The sequence below is a fragment of the Oncorhynchus nerka genome, unplaced genomic scaffold, assembly GCF_034236695.1.
Source record: "Oncorhynchus nerka isolate Pitt River unplaced genomic scaffold, Oner_Uvic_2.0 unplaced_scaffold_2673, whole genome shotgun sequence".
Classification (NCBI taxonomy): domain Eukaryota; kingdom Metazoa; phylum Chordata; class Actinopteri; order Salmoniformes; family Salmonidae; genus Oncorhynchus; species Oncorhynchus nerka.
Window position 1 is genome coordinate 5,123 of NW_027038627.1, and position 17,378 is coordinate 22,500.

At 41.3% G+C, this 17,378-nt stretch overlaps 1 pseudogene; it reads left to right on the top strand.

Moving 5' to 3' along the window:
* The first annotated feature begins 666 nt into the window (after positions 1–666).
* The window catches only part of LOC135567043 (pleckstrin homology domain-containing family G member 4B-like), a 25,061-nt pseudogene continuing 8,349 nt past the window's right edge, over positions 667–17,378 (top strand).

A 17,378-nucleotide genomic window follows, 5' to 3' on the forward strand; every position in this document is an offset into this window, starting at 1 on the left:
TGCTATGTAGGTTTGCGTGAAGCTGCATGTCTGTGGAAAATGTAATCATCTCTTCATCACCAGCCTACCTACCTACCTACCACACACACACACACACACACACACACACACACACACACACACACACATCTGTCCCACTGAAAACACCCACAACATCCATCACACAGACAGACACATCTAATGAGATCAGGGTTTAGGTCCAACGTTGAGTTAAGTGATTATCTCTGGAATTCCTCCATAGGTTTCTACAGTAGAGTTCAACACATGTCTCTTCCTATTGAAACCACATGACACGTGGATAAAAAGATGTGATTGGTTAGTTGTCTTGATGAAACCTGCAACATAGCGATGTATATTACAGATCATTCTGTCTGTCATGATGATTTTTCTTAGTTACATTTCTTTCCTTACATCATCAAGGTTACCTATTTTATATTATATAGTAGGTGGTTTTTTCTTTGGTGGGAAGTTATATCTGATATCTGTAGCAAGGTGTGATGTGAGAGCTTTAGTTTCCTTACTGGAAAAGCATTGAAGATAATTGATATTGGAATAGGAATTTCAGTTTACTTCCTGAGTCGACTGGAATTGACTCCAACCCTGCTACTCACAGGCCTCACCCTGGTGGGGAGTTACAGTGAGTGTGTGTCCTCTGTCCCCATGCAGACGGAGCTCTGACGTCCCTGAAGGCTCTGTTGAAGCACATAGACTCCAGTCAGCTCACTAGAGACCTGGACGGAACATTCCCCTACGACCACGATCACTGGGTCGCCTTCAGACAGGTAGGAATCACATCACCACGGTTACAGTTGTCTCAAATGGCACCCTATTAGCTATGTAGTGCACTGCGTTTGACCCGGGCCCACAGGTCTCTGGTCAAAAGTAGTGCACTTTATACAACGGGGGGTCTAATCCTGGATGCTGATTGGTTAAAACCGCATTCCAGCCGGTTAAAATGCCTATTTACTCTGTTCCATCTGACTGATCAATCCACTGTCTCATCTACCCAGCCAGGTCATTTATAAACTTGATCTCCACTATAAAAAATATCTAGACATTATCTACCATTTCTTTTAGACTAATATTTAGTTTTCAACAACAGAGATTTATATAAACCTTTCTGTCTGTCTCTCTGACATTTGCAACATTATTTCAATATTCAAATTCGATCTCCAGCTGTCCCATAGTCGGGACGAGACAGACTAACACTAACACCACCCGCGCCAATATATCCTCCAATCACCGGCTTCAAGGGCATTATCACTTAAATGGTCTGGTCTTCCCTGATCTCAACACTGTCTGTAACATCTCTCTCTCTCTCTCTCTCGCTCTCTTTTGCTCTCTTTCGCTCTCTCTGCCCTCTCTCATTCTCTCTCTCTCTCATTCTCTCTCTCTTCTCATTCTCTCTCTCTCTCTCTCATTCTCTGTCTTTCTCGCTCTCTCTCTCATTCTCTCTCTCTCACACTCTCTCACTCTCTCTCTCGCTCTCTCGCACTCTCTCTCGTTCTCTCTCGCTCTCTCTCGTTCTCTCCCGCTCTCTCTCTCTCATTCTCTCTCTCTCTTATTCTCTCGCTCTCTCTCTCTTTCTCGCTCTCTTTCTCATTCTCTCTCTCTCACACACTCTCTCTCTCTCTCTCTCTCTCTCTCATTCTCTCTCTCTCTCATTCCCTCTCGCTCTCTCTCTCACTCTCTCTCTCACTCTCTCTCATTCTCTCTCACACTCTCATTCTCTCTCACTCTCTCTCGCTTTCTCACTCTCTCGTTCTCTCCCTTCTCGCTCTCTCTCTCTCTCTCTCTCTCTCTCTCTCTCTCTCTCTCTCTCGCTCTCTCTCTCTCTCTCTCTCCCTTCTCTCGCTCTCTCTCTCTATCTCTATTTCTCTCTCTCTCTCGCTCTCTCTGCCCTCTCTCATTCTCTCTCTCTCTCATTCTCTCTCTCATTCTCTCTCTCTCTCTCTCTCTCTCATTCTCTCTCTTTCTCTTTCTCATTCTCTCTCTCTCACTCTCTCTCGCTCTCTCTCGCTCTCTCTCGTTCTCTCCCGCTCTCTCTCTCTCATTCTCTCTCTCTCTTATTCTCTCTCTCTCTCTCTCTCTTTCTCGCTCTCTTTCTCATTCTCTCTCTCTCACTCTCTGACTCTCTCTCTCTCACTCTCTCATTCTCTCTCTCTCGCTCTCTCTGCTCTCTCTCTTGCTCTCTCTCTCATTTACTCTCTCTCTCATTCCCTCTCGCTCTCTCTCTCACTCTCTCTCTCACTCTCTCTCCTTCTCTCTCACACTCTCATTCTCTCTCACTCTCTCTCGCTTTCTCACTCTCTCTCGTTCTCTCTCACTCTCTCTCGCTCTCTCTCTCTCATTCTCTCTCACGCTCTCTCTCTCTCATTCCCTCTCTCTCTCGCTCTCTCTCTCATTCTCTCTCGCTCTCTGATTCTTTCTCGCTCTCTCATTCCCCCTCTCTCTCTTTCTCTCTCGCTCTCTCGCTCTCTCTCATTCTCTCTCTCTCACTCTCTCGTTTTCTCTCGCTCTCTCTCTCTCTCTCTCTTCATCCCTTCTGTTAGAAAATTGAGCCGTTTGCCAGCAGTTGCAGCGTGGCTCTCTCCTCCCTCCGATCTTCTATCTCTACGTTGAGCAGCACCAGCAACCTGGACAGTACCAAGGTGTGTGTGTGTGTGTGTAGTCTAGTGGTTAGAGTGTTGGGCCAGTAAGTGACAGGTTGCTAGTTTGAATCCCTGTGCCGACTAGGTGAAAGCTATCTGCCCTTGAACAAGGCACTTAACCCTAATTGCTCCTGGGTCGTCGTCAATAATGGCTGATCCCTAGCCGTGACCCCACTCTCCGAGGGTGCCTCAGGGGGAGTGGGATACATGGCAGCAGTTCCTGGCCCTAACTAAAGCTCTCACCTTGCTACAGATATCAAATATAACTTCCACCAAAGCAAAAGCGACCATCTACTATATAATATAAAATGACAGGTAACCTTGATGATGTAAGTAAAGAAATATAACTAAGAAAAATCATCATGAGAGACAGAATGATCTGTAATATACATCGCTAAGTTGCAGGTTTCATCAAGACAACTAACCAATCACATCCTTTTATCCACGTGTCATGTGGTTTCAATAGGAAGAGACATGTGTTGAACTCTACTGTAGAAACCTATGGAGGAATTCCAGAGATAATCACTTAACTCAACGTTGGACCTAAACCCTGATCTCATTAGATGTGTCTGTCTGTGTGATAGATGTTGGACCTAAACCCTGATCTCATTAGATGTGTCTGTCTGTGTGATGGATGTGTCTGTTGGACCTAAACCCTGATCTCATTAGATGTGTCTGTCTGTGATAGATGTTGACCTAAACCCTGATCTCATTAGATGTGTCTGTCTGTGATGGATGTTGGACCTAAACCCTGATCTCATTAGATGTGTCTGTCTGTGTGATGGATGTTGGACCTAAACCCTGATCTCATTAGATGTGTCTGTCTGTGTGATGGATGTTGGACCTAAACCCTGATCTCATTAGATGTGTCTGTCTGTGTGATGGATGTTGGACCTAAACCCTGATCTCATTAGATGTGTCTGTCTGTGTGATGGATGTTGGACCTAAACCCTGATCTCATTAGATGTGTCGGTCTGTGTGATGGATGTTGGACCTAAACCCTGATCTCATTAGATGTGTGATGGATGTTGGACCTAAACCCTGATCTCATTAGATGTGTGATGGATGTTGGACCTAAACCCTGATCTCATTAGATGTGTGATGGATTTTGGACCTAAACCCTGATCTCATTAGATGTGTGATGGATGTTGGACCTAAACCCTGATCTCATTAGATGTGTCTGTCTGTGTGATGGATGTTGGACCTAAACCCTGATCTCATTAGATGTGTCTGTCTGTGTGATGGATGTTGGACCTAAACCCTGATCTCATTAGATGTGTCTGTCTGTGTGATGGATGTTGGACCTAAACCCTGATCTCATTAGATGTGTCTGGCTGTGTGATGGATATTGTGGGTGTTCTCATTATATGTGTTGGCTGTGTGATGGATATTGTGTGTGTGTGTGTATTTTGTGTGTGGTGTGTGTGTGTGTGTGTGTGTGTGTGTGTGTGTGTGTGTGTGTGTGTGTGTGTGTGTGTGTGTGTGTGTGTGTGTGTGTGTGTGTGTTGTGTGTGTGTAACACCGTGGTGTGTGTGTGTAACACCGTGGTGTGTGTGTGTGTGTAACACCGTGGTGTGTGTGTGTCTGGTTCAGGAGGTATCTGAGGTGCTGGAGCAGCAGAGGTCTCTGATGAAGTGTGTGTTGGAGGACACCCGTCTGAACAGACTGAGGCTGGAGGGAGGAACAGTCCTGGCCCGGATCAGGAAGGACGAGGCCTGTGAGAATGACAACTACAGGTACTGCTGGGAGAGGGTCTGCATAACCAGAACTTACTATTGGATCAGATGTAGTGCACTATACAGGGAAGAGTGTGCCAAATGTAGTGCACTATATAGGGAAGAGTGTGCCAAATGTAGTGCACTATATAGGGAAGAGTGTGCCAAATGTAGTGCACTATACAGGGAAGAGTGTGCCAAATGTAGTGCACTATATAGGGAAGAGTGTGCCAAATGTAGTGCACTATATAGGGAAGAGTGTGCCAAATGTAATTGCACTATACAGGGAAAAGTGTGCCAAATGTAGTGCACCAGGGAAAGTGTGCCAAATGTAGCACTATATAGGGAAGAGTGTGCCAAATGTAGTGCACTATATAGGGAAGAGTGTGCCAAATGTAGTGCACTATACAGGGAGTGTGCCATTTGAAGACAGATGTGAGTTCTATCCAGGGAAGAATGTTGTCCGTATTAAACCTCTGTAGAGATGCATGTATAACTCCAGGGAAGAGTGTCAACACAAACATATATAGTTATGGTCACAAATGATAAATCTATACAGGGAAGAGTGTGCCAAATGTTGTCACTATATAGGGAAGAGTGTGCCATTTGAGACAGATGTGAGTTCTATCCAAAGATCAGAATGTTGTCCGATTTCACTTAAATTAAACCTCTGTAGAGATCATGTATAACTCTCTTTATGAAGCATTCAGACAGCGTTTGAGGGAACGCTTTCAACACAAACATATATAGTTATGGTCACTGATGGCTTGTCTTTACCCATCATTCTGTTGTGATTTCAACCTACTGTTGTCCATTTGCTGTCCATCCAGGGATTTCATTCTGACATTGTGAATGTCCTTTATAACCAGGTGGATGAGGAGGTCCATAAACTGGTCATCCTTCCAACAAGTCCCTGAAACAGCTGGAGAGTCTTCTGGAGGGCAGGTTTGAGACTGAACAGACAGAGCAGGTGGGATTTTCACTTCAGTCAGACTGATGGCTTGTCTTTGGGCATTTCATTCTGTCGTTGTGATTTCACTTCAGTCAGACTGATGGCTTGTCTTTGGGCATTTCATTCTGTCGTTGTGATTTCACTTCAGTCAGACTGATGGCTTGTCTTTGGGCATTTCATTCTGTCGTTGTGATTTCACTTCAGTCAGACTGATGGCTTGTCTTTGGGCATTTCATTCTGTCGTTGTGATTTCACTTCAGTCAGACTGATGGCTTGTCTTTGGGCATTTCATTCTGTCGTTGTGATTTCACTTCAGTCAGACTGATGGCTTGTCTTTGGGCATTTCATTCTGTCGTTGTGATTTCACTTCAGTCAGACTGATGGCTTGTCTTTGGGCATTTCATTCTGTCGTTGTGATTTCACTTCAGTCAGACTGATGGCTTGTCTTTGGGCATTTCATTCTGTCGTTGTGATTTCACTTCAGTCAGACTGATGGCTTGTCTTTGGGCATTTCATTCTGTCGTTGTGATTTCACTTCAGTCAGACTGATGGCTTGTCTTTGGGCATTTCATTCTGTCGTTGTGATTTCACTTCAGTCAGACTGATGGCTTGTCTTTGGGCATTTCATTCTGTCGTTGTGATTGTGCTTACATACAGTATGTTGAAGTAATTTCTAACTTGATCTACTAATGTCTAATAAGCTGCTAGTAATCTGATAATGTGAGCTACAGTGGCCCTGATTCTAAAGTATTGGATGTTAGCGTATTATACAAAAAGCCTTACATCCCATCTCCTTCCGTCTCCCTCCAGGTCAAAGTATGGTTCAGTGTGGAAGGAGAGAAGCACCTCACTGCCCTGGACTCTCTTCCTCTCTCTCTGGCTGCGGTCAAAGACATGAGGCAGAGTTTGGAACAGTTCTTTGAGGAGTCAGTAGTAAGTTTAAACATTGTACATTTCTTCCTGACTTGTTGTTTTCTGCTTTGAAAACTGCTTCTAAGACTCTTATAAACTCAATTTCCCATGATCCTCTCCTCTCTGTCCACGTACAGCAGCAGCAGAAGCAGGGTTTACTGCTGGTCAGGCAGTCAGGGAGTCTCTGCCCAGCTCGGCCTTGCTGGACTTCAAACAACACCTGGGATCCATCCTGGGCAGAGTGGAGAGGAGGAAGAACCAGCTAGACATCCTCACCAACCTCTACGAGTTCTACGGCTCGGTAAAGACAGACCCAGGATCATTTCCCATTCTTCATTTATTTAACAAGCAAGAGAGATTGAGGGAAAAGGATGTGATGAGGTGTCTTGACTGGCCACCCCACATAGCCTGGTTCCTCTCTAGGTTTCTTCCTAGGTTTTGACCTTTCTAGGGAGGTTTTCCTAGCCACCGTGCTTCTACACCTGCATTGCTTGCTGTTTGGGGTTTTAGGCTGGGTTTCTGTACAGCACTTTGAGATATCAGCTGATGTACGAAGGGCGCTATATAAATTAATTTGATTTGATTTCTTGGGCTGCATCCCAAATGGCGCTATGAATCCTGGTCCAATAGGGAATAGGGAGCCACTTATGACACAGAATACAGTAAGGGTTGATCCTCCTTAATATGCTGCTGTGTTTGAACCTTGACCTATTGATAGATACAATAGATACAGATTTTATACATTATATCAATCATATACACTGAGTGTACAAAACATTAAGGACACCTTCCTAATATTGAGTTGCATCCCCCCTTTTGCCCTCAGAACAGCCTCAATTCGTCAGGACATGGACTCTACAAGGGCTCGAAAGCGTTGCCCACAGGGATGCTGGCCCATCTTGACTCTACAAGGCGTCGAAAGCGTTCCACAGGGATGCTGGCCCATGTTGACTCTACAAGGAGTTGAAAGCGTTCCACAGGGATGCTGGCCCATGTTGACTCTACAAGGCGTCGAAAGCGTTCCACAGGGATGCTGGCCCATGTTGACTCTACAAGGAGTTGAAAGCGTTCCACAGGGATGCTGGCCCATGTTGACTCTACAAGGAGTTGAAAGCGTTCCACAGGGATGCTGGCCCATCTTGACTCTACAAGGCGTCGAAAGCGTTCCACAGGGATGCTGGCCCATGTTGACTCTACAAGGAGTTGAAAGCGTTCCACAGTGATGTTGGCCCATGTTGACTCTACAAGGAGTTGAAAGCGTTTCACAGGGATGCTGGCCCATGTTGACTCTACAAGGAGTTGAAAGCATTCCACAGGAATGCTGGCCCATGTTGACTCTACAAGGCGTCGAAAGCGTTCCACAGGGATGCTGGCCCATGTTGACTCCAATGCTTCCCACAGTTGTGGCAAGTTGGCTGGATGTCCTTTGGTTGGTGGACTCTCCTTGATACACACAGGAACTGCTGAGCATGAAAACCCCAGCAGTGTTACAGTTCATGACATAAACCGGGGGGCCTGATACCTGCCACCACATCCCATTCAAAGGCACTTATACATATGTTGTCTTGCCCATTCACACTCTGAATGGAACACATACACAATCCATGTCTCAATTGTCTCAAGGCTTACAAATCATACTTTAACCAGGTCTCCTCTCCTTCATCTCCACTGATTGAAGTGGATTTAACAAAGTGACATAAATAAGGGATCATAGATTTCACGTGGATTCACCTGGTCAGTCTGTGTCATTGAAGGAGCAGGTGTTCCTAATGTTTTGTCCACTCAGTGTCTGTTCTAATTCTATGTCAACGTACTATCCGTCCTGTCCTGCAGGCTAACCAGTGGATGGAGCACTGCCAGGACTACCTCCGGCAGCTGAACCTGGAGAGCAGTGGTGTGAGCCTCCCTCCTGCAGTACTTGAGATCCTCCAGGACTATCAGATGGAGGCCTCCACGTTCTCCTGGACAACTTCAGCTCCCTCAATGATATGGTCCTGTCCTTGGACAGGTATACCGCCTGCTGTAAGATAGGCTGGGGAAGGGTAGGGTGGGGTAGGGTTGGGTAGGGTAGGATGGGGTAGGATAGGAAAGAGTAGGATGGGGTAGGGTAGGAAAGAGTAGGGTGGAGTAGGATAGGAAAGAGTAGGATGGGGTAGGTTAGTGTGGGGTAGGGTAGGGTAGGATAGGAAAGAGTAGATTAGGATAGGGTAGGGCAGGAAAGAGCAGGATGGGATAGGAAAGAGTAAGATGGGGTAGGATAGGGTGGGATAGGGTATGATAGGAAAGAGTAAGATGGGGTAGGATAGGGTATGATAGGAAAGAGTAGATTAGGATAGGGTTGGATAAGCTAGGAAAGAGTAGTACAGAATAGGAAAGAGTAGGATAGGGTAGCATAGGAAAGAGTAGGGTAGGATAGGAAAGAGTAGTATAGGGTAGGGTAAAATAGGGTAGGGTAGGATGGGGTAGGATGGGAAAGAGTAGTATAGGTAGGATAGGAAAGCGTTGGATAGGGTAGGGTAGGATGGGGTAGGATAGGAACAAGTAGAATAGGGTAGAATATGAGTAGGTTGGGGTAGGATAGGGTAGGGTAGGGTAAGATGGGGTAGGGTAGGGTAGGATAGGAAAAAGTAGGATAGGGTAGGTTAGGAAAGGAAGAGTATGATAGCTTCAGCAACAGCTAATGCAGATCCAAATAAGGTCCTAAATCCTAATAGTATAGCTATAATTTTGTTAATTTCTTTGTGAAAAGTTCAGTTAAGTTTTCTGCATCATATTGGCCGCCTTTTTGTCTTTTTTTGGATTCCACTTGCCATTGTATTTTAGGAATAGAAAACAATGTGTTTTCATAGAAGGACACAAATCAAAACTTCTTGAACCACGGCCGGCCTGTTCATTAGGCAGGATTAGGCAGTCGCCTATTGCGGAAGATTGACAAGGATGGCATTTTCTGAGCTTATATGTCATCGTAATTATTATTATTATTATTATTATTATTATGTCATAGTTATTATTATTAAACAGTAGTTACCATGTTATTATTATGTCATAGTTATTATTATTATTATTATTATTATGTCATAGTTATTATTATTATTATTATTATTATTATTATTATGTCATAGTTATTATTATTATTATGTCATAGTTATTATTATTATTATGTCATAGTTGTTATTATTATTTCATAGTTATTATTATTAGACTAGTTTTCATATTATTATTATGTCATAGTTATTATTATTATTATTATTATTATTATTATGTCATAGTTATTATTATTATTATTATTATTATTATTATTATTATTATTATGTCATAGTTATTATTATTATTATTTCATAGTTATTATTATTAGACTGTAGTTTTCATATTATTATTATGTCATAGTTATTATTATTATTATTATTATTATTATGTCATAGTTATTATTATTATTATTATTATTATTATTATGTCATAGTTATTATTATTATTATTTCATAGTTATTATTATTATTATTATTATTATTATTATGTCATAGTTATTATTATTATTATTATTATTATTTCATAGTTATTATTATTAGACTGTAGTTGCCATATTATTATTAGACTGTAGTTGATATATTATTATTAGACTGTAGTTTCCATATTATTATTAGACTGTAGTTGATATATTATTATTAGACTGTAGCCATATTATTTTAGACTGTAGTTGATATATTATTATTAGACTGTAGTTGATATATTATTATTAGACTGTAGTTGATATATTATTATTAGACTGTAGTTGCCATATTATTATTAGACTGTAGTTTCCATATTATTATTAGACTGTAGTTGATATATTATTATTAGACTGTAGTTGATATATTATTATTAGACTGTAGTTGATATATTATTATTAGACTGTAGTTGCCATATTATTATTAGACTGTAGCCATATTATTATTAGACTGTAGTTTCCATATTATTATTAGACTGTAGTTTCCATATTATTATTAGACTGTAGTTGATATATTATTATTAGACTGTAGTTGATATATTATTATTAGACTGTAGTTGCCATATTATTATTAGACTGTAGTTGCCTGTAGTTATTATTATTATAGATTAGTTTCCATATTATTATTAGACTGTAGTTGATATAGTTATTATTAGACTGTAGTTTCCATATTATTATTAGACTGTAGTTGATATATTATTATTATTATTAGACTGTTATTATTATTAGACTGTAGTTCCATATTATTATTAGACTGTAGTTGATATATTATTATTAGACTGTAGTTGCCATATTATTATTAGACTGTAGTTGCCATATTATTATTAGACTGTAGTTGATATATTATTATTAGACTGTAGTTGATATATTATTATTAGACTGTAGTTGATATATTATTATTAGACTGTAGTTGCCATATTATTATTAGACTGTAGTTTCCATATTATTATTAGACTGTAGTTGATATATTATTATTAGACTGTAGTTGATATATTATTATTGTAGTTCCATATTATTATTAGACTGTAGTTGATATATTATTATTAGACTGTAGTTGCCATATTATTATTAGACTGTAGTTGATATATTATTATTAGACTGTAGTTGATATATTATTATTAGACTGTAGTTGATATTATTATTAGACTGTAGTTGATATATTATTATTATTATTAGACTTAGTTGCCATATTATTATTAGACTGTAGTTGATATATTATTTTAGACTGTAGTTGATATATTATTATTAGACTGTAGTTTCCATATTATTATTAGACTGTAGTTGATATATTATTATTAGACTGTAGTTTGATATATTATTATTAGACTGTAGTTGATATATTATTATTAGACTGTAGTTTCCATATTATTATTAGACTGTAGTTGATATATTATTATTAGACTGTAGTTGATATATTATTATTAGACTGTAGTTTATATTATTATTAGACTGTAGTTTCCATATTATTATTAGACTGTAGTTTATATTATTATTAGACTGTAGTTGATATATTATTATTAGACTTAGTTGCCATTATTATTATTAGACTGTAGTTGATATATTATTATTAGACTGTAGTTTCCATATTATTATTAGACTGTAGTTTATATTATTATTAGACTGTAGTTGATATATTATTATTAGACTGTAGTTGCCATATTATTATTAGACTGTAGTTGATATATTATTATTAGACTGTAGTTGCCATATTATTATTATTATTTCATAGTTATTATTATTAGACTGTAGTTGATATATTATTATTAGACTGTAGTTGATATATTATTATTAGACTGTAGTTGCCATATTATTATTAGACTGTAGTTGATATATTATTATTAGACTGTAGTTGCCATATTATTATTATTATTTCATAGTTATTATTATTAGACTGTAGTTGATATATTATTATTAGACTGTAGTTGATATATTATTATTAGACTGTAGTTGATATATTATTATTAGACTGTAGTTGCCATATTATTATTAGACTGTAGTTGATATATTATTATTAGACTGTAGTTGCCATATTATTATTAGACTGTAGTTGATATATTATTATTAGACTGTAGTTGATATATTATTATTAGACTGTAGTTGATATATTATTATTAGACTGTAGTTGCCATATTATTATTAGACTGTAGTTGATATATTATTATTAGACTGTAGTTTCCATATTATTATTAGACTGTAGTTGATATATTATTATTGCTACTAAGTATTACTTACTAAGTCATTTATTATTTTTTTCACTTTGGGGTGCAGTTTCCCCAAAGTACAGATCTAGGATCAGCTTCCCCTCCCCTCCCCCAATCCTAACCTTCATCATTAGTAGGGGGAAATGAAAAACTTACCCCAGATGAGTGTCTTGGGGCAACTTCACACTACACCCGTTTTTCCACTGACCTTGTCTCTCTCCCTCTGGCCATATTACCCATCAGTGGAACATCCTGTGGACCAAGTGTCAACAGACCAAGAACCAGCTGGAGAAAACCCTGGCCCAGGCCCAGCAGCAGTTACTGCAGCTTCTGACTCTGCAGCTTCTGACTCTGCAGCCTCTAACTCTGCAGCCTCTAACTCTGCAGCTGACTCTGCAGCCTCTAACTCTGCAGCCTCTAACTCTGCAGCCTCTGACTCTGCAGCCTCTAACTCTGCAGCCTCTGACTCGGCAGCCTCTGACTCTGCAGCCTCTGACTCTGCAGCCTCTAACTCTGCAGCCTCTGACTCTGCAGCCAGAAATCTAACCAAAGACCCTTCAGAGGCTGCAGACAGACAGGGGGGCTGCACTCACACAGAGCAGCACGGGGCTGTTGGAGGGGATCGTGTTTTACCTGAGTTGCCCACTCTAGGGTCAAGGATCATAGTGTCGTCGCTGGAGTTTGAGGAAGAAACCAAGCCTCACTCCACAGGGCACTTCTCCTCCAACAACAACAAGAGCCCCTCTTCCTGCTCCTTCACCTCCTCCTCCCTCTTCCCCTTCCCCCCCGCCCCAGAGGGAGACCCCCTCCTCCTCAAGCTGCGGCAGAGCCCCTCTCTGTTCGACGACACGGACAGCGACTGCACCATCGACTCCATGGGGGCCGCCTCCTGCCACTCGGAGCCTGTCTATTCGTCCTCTGGGACGCCACTCCACCAGCACCGCCAGCACCGCAAACAGCCGCTCAAGAAGATCATGAAGAAGACGCTGAGCTATGAGCTGCCGGCGGCGCAGGACGGTGGCCACGTTGACACCAGCCACCTGCATGGCTACACGGGGGTGTACATCAAGGGCCTGGAGGTGACCAACAACGTGTTGGTGGAGAAGAAGCTGCAGAGGCCTGACGTGGTGAGCCCGGCGCTGGGACGCAGCCGCAGCATGTCCTCCCCCACCAGACACCCAGAGGGAGATGGAAAGAAGCATAGCAGGTGAGGGGAAGGGGAAAGGGGGAGACCTAGTCAGTTGTACAACTAAATGCATTCAACTGAAATGTGTCTTCCTCATTTAACCCCTCTGACTCAGAGAGGTGCAGGTGGGGGCCTGACTTAATCAACGTCCACGTCTTCGGCGCCCGGGGAACACTGGGTTAACTGCCTTGCTCAGGGGCAAAAGGACAGATTTTGACCTTGTCAGTTCAGGGATTCAATCCAGCAACCTTTCGGTTACTGAACCAACCCGCCAGGCTACAGGACACACTGTCAGCTGAATTAACAAAATAATATTGACTGTGTCCCAAATGGCACCCTATTCCCTATATAGTGCACTACTTTAGACCAGGGCCCTGTTCCCTATATAGTGCACTACTTTAGACCATGGCCCCATTCCCTATATAGTGCACTACTTTAGACCATGGCCCTATTCCCTATATAGTGCACTACTTTAGACCATGGCCCTATTCCCTATATAGTGCACTACTTTAGACCATGGCCCTATTCCCTATATAGTGCACTACTTTAGACCAGGGCCCTATTCCTATATAACACTACTTTAGACCAGGGCCCTATTCCCTATATAGTGCACTACTTTAGACCATGGCCCTATTCCCTATATAGTGCACTACTTTAGACCAGGGCCCTATTCCCTATATGGCCCTATTCCCTATATAGTGCACTACTTTAGACCAGGGCCCTATTCCCTATATAGTGCACTACTTTAGACCAGGGCCCTATTCCCTATATAGTGCACTACTTTAGACCAGGGCCCTATTCCCTATATAGTGCACTACTTTAGACCAGGGCCCTGTTCCCTATATAGTGCACTACTTTAGACCATGGCCCTATTCCCCTATTGGCCCCTATATAGTGCACTACTTTAGACCAGGGCCCTATTCCCTTAGTGCACCCCTTATAGCACTACTTTAGACCATGGCCCTATATAAGTGACTACTTTAGACCAGGGCCCTATTCCCTATATATTTTGGTCTATTCCCTATATAGTGCACTACTTTAGACCAACTATTCCCTATATTCACTTGAAGACCAGGGCCCTATTCCTTCCTAGCCATGAATGAAAAATCTGCCTCAGAAAAACAGTAAATGATAGGATCTCTGTCTCTTCCCTCCTCAACAGTAAATGATAGGATCTCTGTCTCTTCCCTCCTCAACAGTAAATGATAGGATCTCTGTCTCTTCCCTCCTCAACAGTAAATGATAGGATCTCTGTCTCTTCCTCCTGGAAAACTCTGTCTCTTCCCTCCTCAACAGTAAATGATAGGATCTCTGTCTCTTCCTTCCTAAAACAGTAAATGATAGGATCTCTGTCTCTTCCTTCCTAAAACATCTCTGTCTCTTCCTTCCTCAACAGTAAATGATAGGATCTCTGTCTCTTCCCTCCTCAACAGTAAATGATAGGATCTCTGTCTCTTCCCTCCTCAACAGTAAATGATAGGATCTCTGTCTCTTCCTTCCTAAAACAGTAAATGATAGGATCTCTGTCTCTTCCCTCCTCAACAGTAAATGATAGGATCTCTGTCTCTTCCTTCCTCAACAGTAAATGATAGGATCTCTGTCTCTTCCTTCCTAAAACAGTAAATGATAGGATCTCTGTCTCTTCCTTCCTCAACAGTAAATGATAGGATCTCTGTCTCTTCCTTCCTCAACAGTAAATGATAGGATCTCTGTCTCTTCCCTCCTCAACAGTAAATGATAGGATCTCTGTCTCTTCCTTCCTAAAACAGTAAATGATAGGATCTCTGTCTCTTCCCTCCTAAAACAGTAAATGATAGGATCTCTGTCTCTTCCTTCCTCAACAGTAAATGATAGGATCTCTGTCTCTTCCCTCCTCAACAGTAAATGATAGGATCTCTGTCTCTTCCCTCCTCAACAGTAAATGATAGGATCTCTGTCTCTTCCTTCCTAAAACAGTAAATGATAGGATCTCTGTCTCTTCCCTCCTAAAACAGTAAATGATAGGATCTCTGTCTCTTCCCTCCTCAACAGTAAATGATAGGATCTCTGTCTCTTCCTTCCTAAAACAGTAAATGATAGGATCTCTGTCTCTTCCTTAAAACAGTAAATGATAGGATCTCTGTCTCTTCCCTCCTCAACAGTAAATGATAGGATCTCTGTCTCTTCCTTCCTCAACAGTAAATGATAGGATCTCTGTCTCTTCCCTCCTAAAACAGTAAATGATAGGATCTCTGTCTCTTCCTTCCTCAACAGTAAATGATAGGATCTCTGTCTCTTCCCTCCTCAACAGTAAATGATAGGATCTCTGTCTCTTCCCTTCCTCAACAGTAAATGATAGGATCTCTGTCTCTTCCTCCTAAAAACAGTAAATGATAGGATCTCTGTCTCTTCCTTCCTCAACAGTAAATGATAGGATCTCTGTCTCTTCCCTTCCTCAACAGTAAATGATAGGATCTCTGTCTCTTCCTTCCTAAAACAGTAAATGATAGGATCTCTGTCTCTTCCTTCCTAAAACAGTAAATGATAGGATCTCTGTCTCTTCCTTCCTCAACAGTAAATGATAGGATCTCTGTCTCTTCCCTCCTCAACAGTAAATGATAGGATCTCTGTCTCTTCCCTCCTCAACAGTAAATGATAGGATCTCTGTCTCTTCCTTCCTAAAACAGTAAATGATAGGATCTCTGTCTCTTCCTTCCTAAAACAGTAAATGATAGGATCTCTGTCTCTTCCCTCCTCAACAGTAAATGATAGGATCTCTGTCTCTTCCTTCCTAAAACAGTAAATGATAGGATCTCTGTCTCTTCCTTCCTCAACAGTAAATGATAGGATCTCTGTCTCTTCCCTCCTCAACAGTAAATGATAGGATCTCTGTCTCTTCCTTCCTCAACAGTAAATGATAGGATCTCTGTCTCTTCCCTCCTAAAACAGTAAATGATAGGATCTCTGTCTCTTCCTTCCTCAACAGTAAATGATAGGATCTCTGTCTCTTCCTCCTCAACAGTAAATGATAGGATCTCTGTCTCTTCAACAGTAAATGATAGGATCTCTGTCTCTTCCTTCCTAAAACAGTAAATGATAGGATCTCTGTCTCTTCCTTCCTAAAACAGTAAATGATAGATCTCTGTCTCTTCCCTCCTCAACAGTAAATGATAGGATCTCTGTCTCTTCCTCCTCAACAGTAAATGATAGGATCTCTGTCTCTTCCTTCCTCAACAGTGTCTCTTCCCTCCTCAACAGAATGATAGGATCTCTGTCTCTTCCCTCCTCAACAGTAAATGATAGGATCTCTGTCTCTTCCTTCTCTGTCTCTTCCTTCCTAAAACAGTAAATGATAGGATCTCTGTCTCTTCCCTCCTAAAACAGTAAATGATAGGATCTCTGTCTCTTCCTTCCTCAACAGTAAATGATAGGATCTCTGTCTCTTCCCTCCTCAACAGTAAATGATAGGATCTCTGTCTCTTCCCTCCTCAACAGTAAATGATAGGATCTCTGTCTCTTCCCTCCTCAACAGTAAATGATAGGATCTCTGTCTCTTCCCTCCTCAACAGTAAATGATAGGATCTCTGTCTCTTCCTCCTCTCTTCCTTCCTAAAACAGTAAATGATAGGATCTCTGTCTCTTCCCTCCTCAACAGTAAATGATAGGATCTCTGTCTCTTCCTTCCTAAAACAGTAAATGATAGGATCTCTGTCTCTTCCTTCCTAAAACAGTAAATGATAGGATCTCTGTCTTCCTTCCTAAAACAGTAAATGATAGGATCTCTGTCTCTTCTTCCTCCTCAACAGTAAATGATAGGATCTCTGTCTCTTCCTCCTCAACAGTAAATGATAGGATCTCTGTCTCTTCCTCCTCAACAGTAAAGGATCTCTGTCTCTTCCTTCCTAAAACAGTAAATGATAGGATCTCTGTCTCTTCCTTCCTAAAACAGTAAATGATAGGATCTCTGTCTCTTCCTTCCTAAAACAGTAAATGATAGGATCTCTGTCTCTTCCCTCCTCAACAGTAAATGATAGGATCTCTGTCTCTTCCTTCCTAAAACAGTAAATGATAGGATCTCTGTCTCTTCCTTCCTAAAACAGTAAATGATAGGATCTCTGTCTCTTCCCTCCTCAACAGTAAATGATAGGATCTCTGTCTCTTCCCTCCTCAACAGTAAATGATAGGATCTCTGTCTCTTCCCTCCTCAACAGTAAATGATAGGATCTCTGTCTCTTCCCTCCTCAACAGTAAATGATAGGATCTCTGTCTCTTCCCTCCTCAACAGTAAATGATAGGAT